The 19,138-nt window shown below is 32.4% G+C and overlaps 1 protein-coding gene across 3 annotated transcripts in view; it reads right to left on the bottom strand.

Annotated features, from left to right (window-relative positions):
* The window catches only part of Gbeta13F (guanine nucleotide-binding protein subunit beta-1), a 358,024-nt gene that overhangs the window by 255,383 nt on the left and 83,503 nt on the right, over nucleotides 1-19,138 (bottom strand). The gene's annotated exons all lie outside the window — the stretch shown is intronic.

The raw sequence follows: 19,138 nt of genomic DNA, 5'->3' as shown, positions 1-19,138 counted from the left end.
GATGGACAAGACACGATACCTAAACAGAATGATATAGGCACTAACTAAAATAGAAGAACAATCTGGCAACAAATTTAAGCTCAATACATCACTTTATCAACTACTACAGTTAGCTAGGCCACGAGTACCTACTGAAAACATCCGATGCTAACATGATATAGCTAGCACGTTTAACGACCATGAGTAGACTAGCAAGAATTAGTTTTGAAGAGGACACCGAACGCGCACACAACTCTACTCTCCATCATTTCGACACTTGGAAAACCTGGCCAAATGGACTCATGAAAAATATCCAGCGATGCACATGTCTCTTTCACATACTTAACTACTTGCCGCTTGCCGCATGGCTGGTATACCTTGTACATCACAATAAACAAAATATTGTACAAAATCAAGGAGACGGAACGTTGTCCACTTTGTAATCTTAACTCAACCGAAACGTTGTACCACATTATGTTTATTTGCTCATTGTATAAAGACATAAGAAAACATTTCCTTCACTCTAGTAGTCTGTTAAATACTCTAAACAATGAGGATGTTGAAAGCGTCTGTTAAATTGGCATCTCGACCGATTTTAATGGTGAAGGAAAAAAGGTCACTGAGATGTTGCACTAAATTCAATCATGCTTAACTGTGAAATGAGCAGTGAAAGCAACTTTTAGCAACAATGTGAATATAATTGACAACAGTTTATTAAAGTAACGGCTGTTTACATATTTACAGAGCACAATAATAAATTAATAATTACTTTAATGAACTAAGTGACTCGACTTGCGACTAATTTTAACGAGCCGTGCGTACAACAAAAATTCGTTTAGCAAGCGAGATTAAATTAATTAACAACTAAATTCGACTATGATACCTGCTGAACCAACGGGAGCCAGCAAAGCGATAGGCGATCCAAGTATGGAGTGAGCTTGATCAGCACAACAATAATACAATGATCAAAACTAATTTCTTGTGCGACAATTCAATACGATTCTTCAAACAATCTTAGCTATTCGAGTGCCTCGAGGCAAGCGAGCGAGAGCAGGCGCTCCGTAAGAGCCAAAGAAGCAGCGGTCTAGCCACCTCAAAAGAAGAAGAGGCTTCTCCTAGTTACAATGGGCAATAAACCATTCAAAACAAAACTATATAATGACCTCTTTCTTCGTACGCGACAGGGCAGCCCTGACGGCGCGAACTTCGAATCCCAATAAATTCAACTCAAATCCGAACAACGTCAAAGGAATGCACTATTTCTTATCCAGCGCAATGAAAATACGTTCCCTTATCTTATCGGATTAACATAAACGACAACCATTAAACTAGTTATATTACCCCAACTTCCTATGAGTTACGCTTATTTAAACGATCTTATCTTTATATACTTTTTTCAAAGACCCTCTATTTTACAAATTATTTAACCTGTTTTATATATTTTTTGTTTCTTATACGTATAGTGACTTATGCTTAAATTGTACATCTGACGTATGCCTTGTAATACTATTGCACTTCTACTAGATATGTATACAACAAAAATGTTATTAACTACACCTTGTTTGAAATGGGTGCAACGATCGACAATATATATTATAAATAAAAAAAATAAAAAATTAAAATATTTAAATTGAAGTCAAGTAACAAATCATAGTATAATAATATGCAAGAGGTTTTTCCTTATCAGAATAGCTTATAGCAAAATGAACACGATACTTGGCTAGCGTGCAAGAGGTCGCCGTTTTGAATTACGTAGAAAGTGTTCACGCAAAATGTGTCTGTAGAAGTATAACTTCAATAAATGACCGTTTGGAGGACAGCGAGTTGTGTACGCAGGGAGGTTTAACGGTGCTATTAAGATATTTTAAGTAACGGAAAAAAAATTGTACTTTTATCCTTTTTTATCCTTTATTGCACACATCATAGTACATTGCAATCATTTTACACAAACTATTTTGTACACAATTACAATTAGCAAATAAACATATTGTATGCATATTGTTCGTACATATATGAATATTACATGATTTTTACAACTTAAACAGAAAAAACAATTTTAAGAACTACCCTAGTTGCAAACGAACTTTTGGTACACCATTTAAATATATACCACACTTAAGTACTAATTATATGAAAAATTAAAAAAGGTTAGTTTACAGTAACAAAAGAAGAAAAAATAAACTATTTTCCATGATAACCGAATAAGTGATTGGGTCAGCCCACTGATCGATATTCTTAAGTATTCTTATGCTCACTTGTTCATGCTCGAGCGAGTGTGCATTTACCAAAAAAGAGTTGCGAGAGGACTGGCTATTTGTTTATTATCTCTGTACTGTTTTTCTTTTTTTTCTCTTCAGTGAAAGAAATTCATACCATATACAAGAAATATGTTTATATATACATATACAGGGCGATAAAAGGTACTCTAATAGTGGAAGTACTATCGAATTGCCTTGCGTGTATGAGTGAATCCAACAAACATGACCGGTTTTTATTTCTCATTCTATAACAAAAACAGCTAAGCATTTTTAATACTAATGAGAAACAATATGATTGCTATTAAAATATAGAAACTATAAGCTTACGTATGTATACGAACTTGCAATCTTCTATCTGAATGTTAAGAGCTCGTATTATTAAAAAATTTTCCTTTCATCAAACTTTATTAAGAAATTAAAAAAAAACACATACCATGTGACGAGTAGGGCACTTTCTTTGCGTTTGTTAAACAATGTAAAAAGAAAGAATTTTTGTTACGATTTTAAATTTGTACGTCAACTCTGGATTTAATAATCGCGCAACAAATAAATTTTTAACATTTATTGCAACTATAGTACATAAAGTTATATTATAAAAAAAGCAATAGAAAATCTCTTTTTTCTACTAACAACCACATACTTGAAATGACAACAAGCTAGTAGAGTATATTTATGCTCCAAGGCCTTAGGCTGCGTCTATTAGTATGGTCGTGAAACTTCCATTCCTATACTTTACGATTTTTTATTTCATTCACATGTTATAAAGTTGTTTCCTTTTAAAATAAAAAACAGCAATATTAGTAAGTATATTTTTAAATAGAATACTGTACACTACTAGCTATAGTGTGGTTATGCAAGTGGTAACACATAATGTTTTGAATTTTCCAATCAAAAACCTATCTAAGGTGAGAAAATATTGCTTCCTATATAAAACAGCCATACGTTAATCTTTTTTGAAAGAAAAAATTATTTGATAGTGTTGGACACCTTAGATTTGCATTTCAACATTACAAACAAATATATACAGTTAATATTTAGAGTTATTTAACATGCTTATATTGTTAAAATTTGTTTTTTAAATACTTATAAACATTACGTTACAAGAATAGTATTCAAAAGTTTTTAATGGCTTGAAAATTGTTAAAGTGATATTCTTTCATTGTAAAAACGTTTTTTAAATGTTATAAATCACTAGAATAAGTGCTAAAATGTTTTAGTTTTTTTTATAATTTCTAAAAAAATTTAATTTTAATTACACTAGAAATAAGCTTCAAGTTTTTCTTTTGTATAATTTTAAATTTTCTAGAATAAAAAAGCATTATTTCCGACAAAATTTCTTATGATTTTTGCTTTTCAGACTTAAAATAGAATATAAATTCTACAACACATTATTTTTTATCAACGGATAGCGAAAAAAAACGTAAATAAAGTAACTTCCGCTATAAATTTTCTAAAAATAACATAAAAATTACTATAATTTTACCTTTTTTAAGGTTACATTAGCAGAAATAATCTTTTATCAGGGTCATGAGACTCTGACAAGTATAAACACATAATTCAATACAAAGTTATCGATCGTATGTAAGCATACAATTTTTGGTTGCGAACTCTAACCATATTTAATGTAGACTTAAAAAAATTTGTTTTACCTTGAAATTTCTGGCCAGGTTGTTGCTGAATGGCATTATGTTATAGTTTTCTTATGTTCTACAACTCTTTTCCTACGCTGTTGATAACGTTTTATCTGTATATATTTTTCCTATCAGTAGCTGTGACTTTTTGGAAAAAAAAACATAAAAAAGACACATCGTGCTTCGTGTTGGAAATTTCGTGCTTTCCTTCCATACTTCTCTTTCTTGTGATTGACTGAAATGCTGTTTTCTTTTCATGATTAAACCTTAAATCTTATAATTTGAAAATTACTTTTGTTACAACCTTTTATTACTTTTCAACACTGTATTACCTTTAATCATATTTTAATGTTTAATCAATGTCTTTTCAAATTTTCTAATCCAAAGTGTACTAGTAGGTGCAATGATAAGCGTTAAAATTTAAGTTAAAATCAAGTTAAATTTAGTTTCTATTATTTTAAGATTTATGACTGTTACTTCATAAATTTTTGTAATTAATATGAAATTGTGAATTGATTACATTAAAAAAAACTAGTATTCTACAAATGTATAGTGTTAATAGTATTAAGTTATTATATACATATACTTAGTAAATTTCTATTTTTAGATTTTTTTGGGATAATTACATGACAATGTCTTCCACTATACAATATAATAATATTTATTCAATTGGTGATGATGTGCCACAAATTATTAGTAATAAGTTACCAACAAACGAATAAATGCTGTAAGCTTTTTTGTTACCAGACATATAAATTTTACTCTTAAGGATAGTATAGCATTAGCGGTCAAAAAAGCTTTGATATTCTGAAGAAACGCCAATATACTTACGCAAAAATTTTAAAGATGCTTTATTGTTAGTTAGTTAATTTAAATAAAGAGTACAGAAGGATACAAAAAAATACGGGTGTATCTAGTAATGTGAATCGCGAAAAAAATTTTACTACTAACTCGAGCTTGTTATTTGATGTAGCATACGGTGATGTTTTTAATATTATAACTGATAAAGAAGAAATTTTTCTCATAGAACAGAGATCGATGAAACCATAACTATATTTAGGAGTTGTTCATAAAATGACGTTTTCTGCACTCGGGTGGTTTTGGGAGGCTGGTACTTCCTCGGGCGAAAAAGCAGTTTTCGCCTTCGGCTCGGGCCGCAAACCTCTCGGTTCGCAAACAGAGACTTTTCAAACTCGTAGGAAAACTACTATTGACACTTTTTAAGGTATAGCCAAGTTTTCGAATAAAGTTTTTTTTATAAAGATTTGTAATGAAAATTTTATTTTAAATTGAATGATTTTTCAGTTAAAAGAAATACTGAAATTTCTTCAGGTGAAATTCCTTCAAAGCAAAACATATTAAATTTGAAGGTAGTGCTAGTAAGGCTGATTTTTTATGAGATGGCTGATGAACGTAGTATGGTACATTACGTCACTAGGGCATAAAGTAAAAATATGAGCGCCCGAGTCACGTTCAATGTTTTTATTACCAAGGGCGCAAAGTGCAATTTTTCGCCCATAGGCACACTTTGCACCCAGTAAATCACTTTAGGCCAAAGAGCAAAAAAGTACTTTTCCGCCTTCGGGTGGTTTGGGGAGGCTGGTACTTCCTCGGGCAAAAAAGCAGTTTTCCGAAACTCGTTCGAAAAGTCTCCTTTACGACCCTCGTTACGGACCTCGCCTTCGGCTCGGGCGGCAAACCTTTCGGTTCGCAAACAAAGACTTTTCAAACTCGTAGGAAAACTACCATTGGAGCCGGAGAGCGCAAAACACTTTTCTGCCTGTGGGCTCAAAGTGATTACTAGGACGCAAAGTGTGGACTGAGGGCGTAAAGCGGTAATAGCACTTTGTGCCCATGGTAAGAAATAGTACTGGGCGGAAATGGTAGTTTTCCTACGAGTTTAAACAGTCTCTGTTTGCGAACCGAGAGGTTTGCGGCCCGAGCCGAAGGCGAGGTTCGTCACGAGGTTCGTAAAGGAGACTTTTCGAACGAGTTTCGGAAAACTGCTTTTTCGCCCGAGGAAGTACCAGCCTCCCAAAACCACCCGAGGGCGGAAAAATAATTTTTAGAGCCATCTGCAAGTGATTTAAGCTTACAGCAAAGCTATGTACCCTTATGTAGCTTACGAGGTCGTTATTACCAACCAAAAAGATCTCGAGGCAACATAAACATCATAATAGAAAATGTAAAGGCAGTTTAAGATTCTTGTGAGATACCGTAAAGAAATGTGGTATTACTAATTGGTATCGTCGCTTATACTCTTGTGTCACGATATTGAAAATCTTATTTTAAAGAAATGTTTATTTATTAGAGCCCATTTCATGGTTCAACAAAGAAAAGCTAAGAATTTTAAAAATATGTTTCATTTAAATTTGAAAGCAGCTGTTACCATTGAGATGGTGAAATCATACCAGAAGCTTGGACTTTTAAAAAAGTTGTTCGATTACCTATTCTCATTAGCGTAGATAAATATTTAAAAAAATTTTAAATACAGCGACACTTCTTGATAGAAAAGTTATCACGCAAGCTTATATTATTTTCGAGGCTACAGATGATTTGGGTCTAAAAAACAAAGTAAGAGCTTGATGTTGTGATACAACGAATTCGAATTTGGAAAATATAAATGATGCTTCGACTATTTTTGAGCACTTTCTTGATACAAGTTTATTGTATTTACTTTGCCGTCACCATATTTAAGAACTTACTTTGGCGTCCGTCTTTAAATGAAAATTTTCTGGAACTTACGGACCAGATAATCCATTATTTAAGAGGTTTGGTGATGAGTGGCTTAAATTAGATCTAGAAAAATATGATGTTGAACTGAAAGATCTGCATTCATAGTTATTTCGGCTAAAAAAGGAAGTCATTAATTTTGAAAAAACATGTTTGAAATAACAGCAACCTCGTGGTGACGGCAAGGAACTAATTAAATTACGCTTAGTTTTTTTAGAATTATCTCCGGAATATTTTAAGATCCGTAAGCCTGGAACATATTATCATGCCAGATGGATGTCTAAAGCTATCTACTCGATAAAAATATATTTATGTCATAGATTCTTTTTATATCAGTGCTATCGAACTAAAAAAACTCTTTAATCTTTGTTTATTCATTGTTTTTGTGTACGCGGAAACCTGGTTCCTAGCTCCAAGCACTCTGCAATCTCCAAATAACGACTTGAAATTTATTAAAAAGCTTTATGATTATGCTAACATCGATGCTTTGGTATATAACGCTGCTTTAGAAAAGATAAAAAGGTATTTATGGTACTTGTCCCCCGAGGCAAGTGCAACGTCATTCTTTGATAATGATTTATTTCTTATAGTCAAGTATCAGATGGTTTAATCGTTAAAAAAAAAACAGAGATAACAATCATGCACTTAAAAAAGAATCATAATTAATAATAATACCGATTTACAAAATTTCAACAAGGTAGAATGAGATTATCTTATAAAATCTTAATCACTCTTCTATTTTAACAGATTTGATATTAACAAAAAATTTTTATACACTCATTGTAAGATTTTGTTTACTAATAACGATTATTTGAACGGCTTAGAGATCGTAAAAAATCTCCGTGTGGTAAGAGATGCAGATGAAAAAGCTGTGCAACTTGCTGAAGAATATATAAAGAGGACTAAAAATGAAAATCAAAAATTATTTTTAGTACAAAACGTAAGTCAATTTCAAAGAGAGTTTGAAGATTTGAGTAAACAAACAATGGTAAAAAAATTGAAAAAAATTAGAAAAAATGAACATCATGAACATTAAATGTTCTACAGAAGTTTGAATTAAAATTTTACTGTTTCTTATTTATATGTTTTTATTTGGTTCCACTTATTTTCTTTCATTAATAAAATGTTTTTTTATAATGAAGTACTATAAAGTAATAAGAACCGTTAATAATAGAAAATAGTATAAAAATCTATGAATCACATTAATTATATATTTTTTATTGTTTCTCTCCCTACTGCAAGGCAGCATTCTAGAAATTTATAATATTCCATTTTTATTCCTAGTGTTTGTTTTACTTTTCCTAAAATAATTAATTAAAATACGTTAAATTCGCCAAGTTGAAATTTAAAGAGTCGGCGAGAAGCATATAATGTGCACTTTGAAGTACGCACCAGAAGTTAGATAAGGCAAGAATTATCAGCGATTATGTATAATTTATAGTACTCAGAGAAATAGCACAGATTACAGCGGCGAATTATCTTCAAGTCGATTATAAAAGGCGCTGACGCACGAGGAAATAGGTTCCTCCTCCAGTAAACCTATGACGCGGAGATTCGCTGCCTACTTAAACCTGGAACTCTCCCATGCACCAGTACTAACCACGACGAGCCCGAGGCGAGAGAGAGAGAGAGAGCGAGCACGTAGTAGAGATACTAGGGATAGCGGCGGCGCCTCTTAGGCAAAGTACTTGGGCGAGTCTGGCAAAATTTAAAGTTAAAAGTATAATTCATTTTGTATTTAGGCGCAAACTTCAACTCCTCACAAAGTGATTCACATCCTTTGAAATAAAATAGAAATTTTTTGGTTGTTAATTTAAAAATTGTGCTACTTATTAAAATCAATATAAGTCAAAAGCCTAGTGATTAAAAACATAATTTCCTTATTCAAATGAAAGTGAATAAATTGAAATAAGAGAATATATAACTGTACTTATTTATTTAAACCTACCTTTCCATAGATGATTGTGAGTCCTAATTGGAAATTTTCATTGTTTCGTCTATCGCTAAGTTTACAAGTTGATAAGATATTGAGTAATATAAAATAAAAGTAAGTTTAAGGGTGAAATTACATGGAGTCTGCCAGTCTGCAAACTGCTAGACTCCATGTAACCTCAGCCTTAACGTATAAGAATTTTATCGTTGCCCAAAGAGATATAAATAAATTTACTTAGAATAAGAAAGAATCACCAAAGAAAAAATCAATATTAAGCCAATAATCAAAAATAATCGCGATGTATTGCAGGGATTTATAGATTATTCGACACTTAATTTAAATTGAGATAAAAGCTACTTAAAAATGTTTTTCTTCATGGAACTGGCAATCCGAGCAACTTCGCTCTTTTACACTGGGCAACGAACCCGCCCTCCAACGTATGATTACTGATATTGATTGTTAGTTGGTTCCTAATCTTAGAGTTTCCCCGGCACAGATGAAATCCTTATCCGTTCATTAACTACCGCCAACTAGTCGGGGTTTCACCCGAAGAAAGGAAGGTCGTACTACTAAATGTAAATTTCGGTGCAAAATAAGTACAGATTCGAATTCCACGTCAGATTTTAGTGTAGGATTGCTATTTTCATTTCGTTGCAAGAGTCTAAGATTGCTTAGAAAAATTAATAATAATAACGCAAAAAATCATTGTAAAAAATCAGATGACAGTAGATGCTTGAATACCTAAGTAAACAGTTATACTTCTATAAAATTACATGGCGGATAATATAACTATAAATACAAATATACCTTTCATGACACGATAATATGTACAATTATTTATTATACCGTTGCAATTATCGTTGGAATGAGTACACCTACGTTAGTTGGGTGTGGTTTTAATAAATATTTTAATATTTAATAACCGAACAATTATAAACAATATATTATGGCACAATACGATATAAGCAATTTAAAGGCTGGCCAGTACAAGACTGTGCACTTTCATCGAATCTTCCGATAGTTTCAAAACAACTTTCTACTGCCTACACTGTTTACATCGGTGACGTGACGCTCACATTTATCACATACGCTTACACACTTGTTCCTAGTCCATATTTAATATCCAAAATGTAATTGTATCTCAAAAATTAAGACAAAATATCCTGCAGTACCGTTTTCGTCAATAGCGTAGTAGAACATACTAGTAAGAGTCCCTTCAGGACATTCATCACACATAGGATTTTTTGACAGATATTATTAAAACATTAAAGGTATACTAAATACCATAAGAAATAGCCAAAAAAATTGTAGATCATGTAACTGTACTCTCTTTCATATGTATGATTTAAAAAATTTCCCATTTGACATGTAACCTTATAAAAAAATCACTTAAAATTGCATTTACAAGATCGATATAAACGACCCAATTTTTCTTTGTATGAAAGACTACGTCTAGATAAACCTGTTTGAGTTTTAAATAGATCTCTAGTTTCGTTTTTTTTTTTTTTTTTTTTTTCTTTTTTTTTCAGTAACACAAGAAAGAAGGGGTCAAGTATGCGTAAAAGCGTATATGTAAGTTTATCCACAAGGAAAAATCAATTTCCAGCGTTGCTGCATAAATTTGCACTCCTTCTACCTCTCTGAATTTTGAGCTAAACTTTTCTTCCACTATCTATGTGATAAACGTCCTTAAGTCAAAAAATCACCTCAATCACAAAGGAAAAATTGTCAAAAAAGAAGACGCAATAAAAATCAATTATTGTCTAGTAATGTTCTGAAAATTATCAAAAAATATGAAAAATTGTATAAACAATTATTTACTTATTTTAAAAGTAACAAGTAATGATAATTCAATAAATGTTTATTAATACATATAAAAGCTGCTCTGCTTATATATACTTACTTTCAAATTAAAAAAAAAATTTGTACCAGAAAATTGTATTTTATTAAATTAATTATTTATTGATTAAATGTTTAATTCAACCAAATAAATTAATACACAGTGAATAAAAATTAACATTAAAAATAAGTTACGAACTGTAAGATAACATGAAGCAATTGACTTTCCATTGTCGGGCCTGCTCATAGCAGAGTGGGTGAGGTCTCGGCCAATCGGCAAGAGGTCGGGGGTTTAATTCTCTTTTACTTAGAAATCGGTAAAAAGAAAAAAGAAGTAGAATTAAAAATGTGTGCTGTAGTGTGGTGGGACGATGTTGTGTGGTGTAGTGTAGTGAGATCGGAAGTACGTCAAGAGGGGCGGGGCAAAGGGGGAGAATCAAGCAAAATCCACTTCCGTTACATGTTTTTTCAAGGTCACTAATCTGAAATCGTTGATTTACTCTGTAGGGCAGAACGAACTTATAAAAGTATAATTTCAAAAACAATCTTTAATTGACGTCAAGTGCCTTTTTCATTATCAGATGTGAGTTTTGGCTAAAAGTGTGTAAAGATTCGGATTTTACGTCAAATTTTACATGACAAAAATGTCATATATAAACTCTTTCAGGTTAACTTCAAATATAGTCGAGCATTAAAGTGCAATGAATCAAGTATAAAATGTGGACTTGAACTAAAAATACGTTGTTGTTTTGGCACGGCTTAAAAAATTTTGTTCTTGATTTTTTCAAGCGCGATCTTTATTTTTCAACACAAAAAAATGTAGGGGGTGGTCCAGTGAAAAAAAATTTTTTTTGGTAAATAAGGGATACCCTTATATATGTATACATTTGGTATTTAAATAAATCGTCGTACTCTTGTTCAAAAAGCTTTGAAGCAAGATCAAGTTACTAGCAAGCACCTGAGCACAAATAATTCTAAAAAAATTTTACTTCTCTTTCATAGTTGACACCCAAAACACATTTTTCCTCCTACATTAAAAATCCTTGATAACTTTGATTACAGTTTATTTATCATTATTTTCATTTATACTGTATTAAAATGAATCTCTTGTAGTTTGAGCATTTGTTATTACAATTAATAAATTTCAAGGATAAAGTTCTGACAGTGACAGTTCGTAATTAAAAAAAAATCTTTATGTTCCCACAAACGATTTCATGTAGCGTTGTCACAACACTTAACAAAAATTACATATTTATATAAATTGAAAGTCATTGTAGTTATATATTAGAAATGTTGTATGAAAAGGAATTTTTTAATTAAACATAATAAAGAAATATTTCTTACTGGTTATTGGTTGGTCATATTATTATCTTATATTATTATATTATCAATAAACAATGGTAAGACCGTCAAATGAATTCAATAACAAAAACATAAATTAATATCTTTGTTTACTACGAACTGCGTACAGAAAAGTTGAATTTCTTTGTACCTGCTCAAGGCTACTAGCAATGACCACAAAGGTTATTATCAATTTATTAAAATATAAACATTTTAACATTACATGGGATTATAACATGTCATATAAGACATGTATGTACAAATTTGACGTATTTATGTAATAGTATTGACGAAAACAATATACCACACTTATAATCTTAATATTAAAAACAGCAAAAAATGTATTTTTAAAACAATTTACACAGTTATTACACTCTGTACATTTGTTATTTAAGAACTTTATAATCATCATGTAAGACTATAAAGCTGATCTGTTTACCTTACGGGCAGTGTAGAAATCATACATGTAATATCAGTGGCTGTGGGGGTCGTAAGAGACTACAAAAAATCAATTGAGGTAACCATAGCGGGTATTGGCGGGCTGTGGGGGGCTGATCAAAAGATCAAGCCTACAAAAATAAGGATGAAATCTAGCGAAATTTTTCTTATTTTGTGGGACGACTGTAGGAGGATATTTGGGAGGATGAGAGGGGATATTGCAGTAAGCTCTATCTGTATCACTATATATGGTTGTGTATGTGTGTGTGTGTGGGCGCGCGCGCGCGCGTGTGTGTATGAGGGGGTGGATATGCGTGTGTGAGTGCATTTGTGCGCACGCATGACAATTTTTTTCATATTATTTAACTGTCAACAAAACATTTTGATAATATTAACTATCACTATAACTTTTGAAAAGTAAAAGTTAGCAAAGAATATAACATTCACATATGCACGGAGAGAACCCACGTGCTTTTGACGTGTCTTTAACGTAACATGCGTTTTAGTAAGTTCACAGGCCTTGCCTTGCATTCGTAGCACAGCGTGCATGCATTAAACACACATACTATACGTGTCTTCTACACGTCAGCTTCCTCTGGAATAACTGTACGGCATGCTATAGAGCAACCGCACAGCGCAGGTGCAATAAGAGCAAGGCTAGCGGTGGTATAAACACATGACTTCTATCCACAGATAAAACTATACAGCTAAGCTTTTTGACCGTTGCCTTTTGCATTTGGCCAGACAGGAGTGGGGGCAGGGAGCGGGGAGCAGTCATTAGTCACGCAACGGACAGCATTACAATCCCGCTTTTTGTCATTTTCGATGTGCGCTCAACATTTTTTCAAGTTTCACAATTGTCATACTTACCGTAATTGCGTACATCTTCCAATAATTACAACGAAGTAACAAGTGAGATATATTTTTACTACTACATAATACAATATCTCTTAGCACACACCACAAGAGGTACAGGCATCGACGCAAATAAGAAACAACTAGACTAAGTACATATCTGGCTAAGTTTTTTTTTTTATAAATAAATACCTAATAATGTAGTGTATTTATTTTTAGGCTTTATTGTAAACGAGTACATATAGCCTTGGTACAGTAAGGCACATTGTTACATTGTATTTGTTACATATTACAAGTAAATGGTTTACATGTTACATTATTGGTTACATCTTTAAATTTCTACAGTTGTAGTTGCGCTGGTACGTTGATGATGTCACATAGACTACCTTGAGAGCGAAGGTTATATGTGGTAGGCAATTTTTGCTGGAAGAAGGTCGCCCATCCCTTCACGAGGAGCATTGTGTGGTGAAAAAGCACATGTAAAAATTCACAGAGGTACTTGCTCGGGAGACTTGCACTAGCCGGAAAACGAACCCGCAGTTTCCCGCGTGCCGTCCCACAAACCAGCCGACCGAGCCACCGCGCGCTCGTACGTGGCTAAGTTTTATTAGCTATTTTTACTAACTGTACTCTTGTATTATAGTTTGCCTTTAAGTCATCTCAACTTTTCAGTAAATGTGATCAAGTTTATTCAAGTACTGTCAGTAGAGAAATTCATCAAGCCTATCTGCTTCGATAACCATCCAGTGAGATCACACACATGGCTTAGTATTAATGGCTATTTTTGCTAATTGTGTTCCTGCAGGATACTGTGCATAGCAGGGTACTGTGTATAGTTTTTATCTTGAAAAAATAAATAACAATAGCAATAAGTAAGCTCAAGGTTTTGCAAAAATACGCTAGCTTTTCAAGTTATTTCAATAGGATCCGATAGGTGGCGTGAATGTAAAATCGAAGCTAGACGAGACATTCTTTGGTCAGTGGCATACCTTCCTCCAACATGGTCTCCATACGCAGATACTCCAGAGGTTAGAGTCAAGCTACCCACACAGCTAGCTCTCCGAATAATAATAAGCAATGGCTAGAAGTCTCACTACTGGTCCTTTTCAAATCCATCATAAATATTTGCGTTCCCTACTTAACCATCCATCTTATCGGTTCTGTTTTTTAGGTCACCTAACGTTAAACTACTTTGCCAATAAATACGTGTTTACTACCATTTCTAGCAACGATTCGTCAAATAAGAAACCATACAAAGTCGGCCCCTGTTTAACCAAGTTAGTCATTTACTGGCAGTCGTCACGAGCGGAGTTATTCGTCGCAAGGCTGGGAACCCCAGTGACCGACGACCTTACTTTACCCTCTCGACTCTAAGCATTTAACTAGGAATTACCGATCATTTCTGCGAACTTAACAGCTACGAAGGAAAAATACTTGAGCCAACGAGAAAGTGTCCGATAGGCAAGCATCACGAACCAATATCCCCACCTTAGATTACCAAAACAACTGAGTCTGCAAAAAAAAGTGCTTCAGGCACCAATGTCTTCGGCGTAATACCAGGAGATGTTAGGAAGGGCTCTACAACTAGCTCCAAAGCTTTAAACGTGGTAGTTTTCTTCCCAATAAGTGTGGTGCCACAACAACACGCCAGAAAAGATTACCCTAAAGTATAGAGGCAATCACGTTTGCTGGGAACTTCAGTCAAAAAAGAGTTTAGCTCAGGGTCTTTCTCAGGGCAATTAGACGTAGCGAATTACCTTGCCAATAAATACATTACAACGTAACAAAGTTGACAAAAAACGGCCTTTAGGGTTCACAAAATTCTTAACCTTGCCAAAAGTCGCCAGAAGGACGATTAGAAGGAAAACTTTAAATGCATCTAATGAATACAATTTTAGGAGTTAAGAAACTGACGCAGAAAATTCATCGAGATTGAAACAGTAGCGTCAAAATCAAGAATCCATGGCGTGAGAGATCAGCTATTTATTGTACCCTCACAGTACTCGCTTAAATCTTCCAAATTTTTAAATAGGTAGAATATATATTTGTGTTTTTGTGGCGACAAAAGGTGTAGATATTCAGCTCTAGGACTCTGTTACTGTGGCGATAAAGTTGTAAGGCAAGAGAAAACAAATTTTTTTTAAGTATACGTTTCTTGTAAGTTTTAAATCTTCATAAATTTAACAAATAGCCCTTTTCATCTATTATAATTTGAGAAAGTGCAAATCAACGGCCCTTTAGGGTCAACAGTTATTTTATGGCTTAAGGAACGCATGATATTTTCCAGCATTATTATATTTTTTTTTACTTTTTACAGCTTATTATTTGATCAAATAAATTGTATGGGTTTCAAACAATTATCTTTTTTAATAATAAAATTTTTATTCTGAGAAGTGTCAGGAACGGATGTAAAATTTTTAAATGAAAACGTTTTACATTACATGTCAATGATACGGTGTTCCATTTAGTAAATTTTGGGCGAAGCCAAGATGGGGGACTGCTAGTAATTTATATATGATACAAACTTGTTTGTGTTAATTTTTTTATTTTTTATTTTTATTCTTTTAGAAAATAATAAAATTTTAGCTTTTGATTACTACCCAATTTCTTTCAAAAAATCGATAAATTAACAGGGGTCGCAGTCAATTTCGTAAAAATTGGTCGCCTCATCAGTCATTTGCAACTAAGGTTTTTTTACAATATCTTGAGGTAAAATATGTGTATCAGATACAGTTTTGGAGATTGATGAATTAAATTCAATTGCATGATTACGTTGTTTTGTTTACTAAAAACTGACAATGTCTTTTTCTTTTATTTATAAATTAATTGTTTTTTTTATTTTTGTAGCTAACACTGTTATAACAAGGCTTTTAAGTAACTCGGTATTTTTTTAAACTTTTTATTTTTTGTTATTCGTAAGAAGCAGAAAATGATATAACAGTATGTCTAAAGAGATTGACGACCGAATCGCCAGATCCGCATACACGAGACTTTTCGTCATTTAATCACGTGCACTTTGTTATGGTCGAAAAATCTTTATTAAGTATCGAGTGCGTCTATTCAATAATGGGTGATTGTCATTATTAGTTTTTATGTGTGCTGAACGTGATTGATGCGTGTTTCAGAATCAATAAAATCCTAGAAGTACAGTTCCTGCTACAAGCGAATCAAATATACTGTTTTCTACAGTCAGAATTTCATCAAAATCGTTTACATAAAAAAATAATGTATACTAATGAGTTTAAAAATTCATACGTTTCTTATAAGCATTTCGTGATTTTCTAATTATAATACATAACGAAACTATTTTATAAACATGCTGTTCAAGTGACAAAAAAAGTGTATTATCTTTGATACTACTATCATGTAATTTCAAGTAAGATTTTTTATTATCCCCTAAAATACAGTTTGGTAGCAAAATTATTAATAAATCTTACAATAGCGTGCATGCACTTTGTGTGTATATTTTATCCAATAATGAAAAGTAGTATTAATTATAAGTTTACAGGAACTGATTTTTTTAAAGTATGTATCTTAAAATATGTTTAAATCTTTAATTAATTTTATTTATTTTTATTTATGATACTTTATTTTTTATATTGGAGATAGAAGCGACAGAAAAAATATTTGTATAACGAATTGCGTTAACTAACCCTTCGTTTCAAATTTCATTTTTTAATAATTATAACAGTCTTATTCTTTAGAAGTTTGCAACTGTCGACAAATTAATTTGGATTACTAAAACTGTTCATTTGTTAATAATAAGGTTTTATTTCTAAACATTTTTTATTGTAACTGAAGTACACAAAACTTTATCCCAAAAAGAGGTGATTTAAATGAGTAGAGATTAAAAAAAACTAAAAACAAAATGTTATATGCTTAAGGTATAAATAAAATAAGCCTAGATTGAAACGCTGGATCATTATTTACGGAGATCACTTGGGCAGACACCCGGAAGTTGATGCTGTAAATTCATCCCGTGTGGCATACACAACTTTATACTGTCCCTCGTCGAAACTTGCATGCCCGAAGGGCGTAGTTGTTAAACGTTTGTGCTCGACTCGCGCATAACATTTATCTTACCGAGGTGCGCGAAGTGCAATTTTTGCCCCTTCAGTCCCAAAGTACTTTTTTGCCCTAGGGCTTAAAGTGATTTACCGGGCGTCAAGTGTGCCCATGGGCGCAAAGCGGCAGTTGCACTTTGTGCCCATGGTAAGAAATGGTAGTTTTCTTCAGAGAAGTGCCATGGTCTCTGTGGCTATTTTGAGGTAAGGACGTAAGGAAGTCCCGGAGACGATAGCACTTATCCAACGAAAACTGCTATTATTCAAAGGTCATTCGTTCAATTTTTTTGAGTTATGAAATACAAAATAACTAAATAATGTAACGTGCAATGTAAAAAGCATGTTGCATGGCTGAGATGAAAGATTGTTTACTTTGGTTCGATTGTTAACAACAAATATCCCTATGCTTTATGATAATAATAAAAGTAGGTAATCTTCGTGAAAGTCAAAAAATTATTTAAAATAAAAAAGTTTCAGATCACTCATGCAACGTTGTCAAATTTGCGTTATAATACCAGAAAGATTGATGGGTCTGTACTTTTGGCTACAATATGAATACAATTTTATATGCCACTGCACCAGAAATTGCTTTGATTTTTTTCCTAACATAAATTAATCGATTTTTTATCGCAGTTATATAAAAAATTGTATGTTATTACTCAGAAGTACTGTATGGTTCAGATATTTTCCCAATTACGCTGTTGACATATTTATTTGTTAAAATGCATTTTCCCCAAAACAAAGACATGGAAGTGACCTTACATTAACTTCGTACACAAATTTTGAGAATTACACTAAGGTTGTGTAATGACCCACATAGAATCCGAAAATCAGTTGACGGCATTATGGATTTCTTCAACGTCTACATTAATTTATTGTTTATTCCATTCTTAAAGCAACCAATTGATAAAAAATTAAGATCCATTGTGACAACTGATACCGTATACAAAGCAAAATATATTTTAGATTGCAATAAAAATTTATTCGATCAGTTTACATCAGAATATTAAAGATTAAAATTGCACCAAGGAGATCGTCTATATACACATCCAAAACAAGTCAAATTAAGTACCATCAAAACCTGTAATAAAGATAATGATGGGAAGTTTAAAATTTCTCGTAAGCTAGCGTATGCTACTGAAATTCCTTTAGGAGAAAGTTTGAAAGTCATGCAGTTATAAAATATTTAGATAAAGTATCTAAGGATGATGGCATTATCTAAAACATTACTTAAGGAGAGTTATGCCTTAAAAATATAAAAACAGCCAACAAAGTTTACTTCCAATCTTTTTAAACGAGGATGAAATTAAAATCAGAGATTCATTAGGAAGCCCGACAGGACATCAAAAAATGATTGGAGTTTAAACAGCTCTTGCATGTCTACCTCCTACAATTAGTGGAAAAAAAGATAACGTGATTTTCACAAATATTTTATATTTAAAAAATTGGGAATTAGCAAATTTTTTCTAGTTTGATTCAAAAACTAAGTTTTTGACACAAAAGGTAATACTATAAGCGTAGGTAGTAAGGATTCCGAAATTTTTTTTGAATGCGTAGTTGTCTTAAGAGATAACTTAGGTTTGAATTCCATTAGTGAGTTTTCCAAAAGCTTTATGACAAAGAACTTTTGTCGCATTTGTTTAGCAGATAATGGGCAGTGCAAAGTTATTAGTAACAAGAAGGAGGCCTTACTAAGAACTATTAATATGTATAAGGATACTAGTAAAAATAACACATTAGACTGTATTGGAATGAAAGAAGAAGATTGTGTATTTGATAGTATTAATAATTTTTATATAATGAAGAATTGTACGGTGGAAATGATGCATGATATTGCAGTGAGACTGGCATCCTATGCAGTCAGTAAGGTTTTGGAAGACTTGATTCTTAAAAACGTATTATCTTTGGACGTTATAAGCCAAGGAATAAAAAACTTTGAGTTTGGGAAGATCGAGATAAAAAATGAACGTTAACCCCCTTCTTTTTCTAAAACTGAAAAAGGTGCTGAAAAATTAAAAATAAAACAGTCAGCTGCAGAGTTACTGTATCCAACAAGGTATTTAGGAT

Source organism: Copidosoma floridanum, unplaced genomic scaffold (assembly GCF_036245765.1).
Source record: "Copidosoma floridanum isolate Cflo_tuat_1 unplaced genomic scaffold, Cflo_Japanese_pri ptg000015l, whole genome shotgun sequence".
Taxonomy (NCBI): domain Eukaryota; kingdom Metazoa; phylum Arthropoda; class Insecta; order Hymenoptera; family Encyrtidae; genus Copidosoma; species Copidosoma floridanum.
The sequence above is the reverse complement of the archived record's forward strand: the minus strand, read 5'-3'. Positions and strand labels throughout refer to the sequence as shown.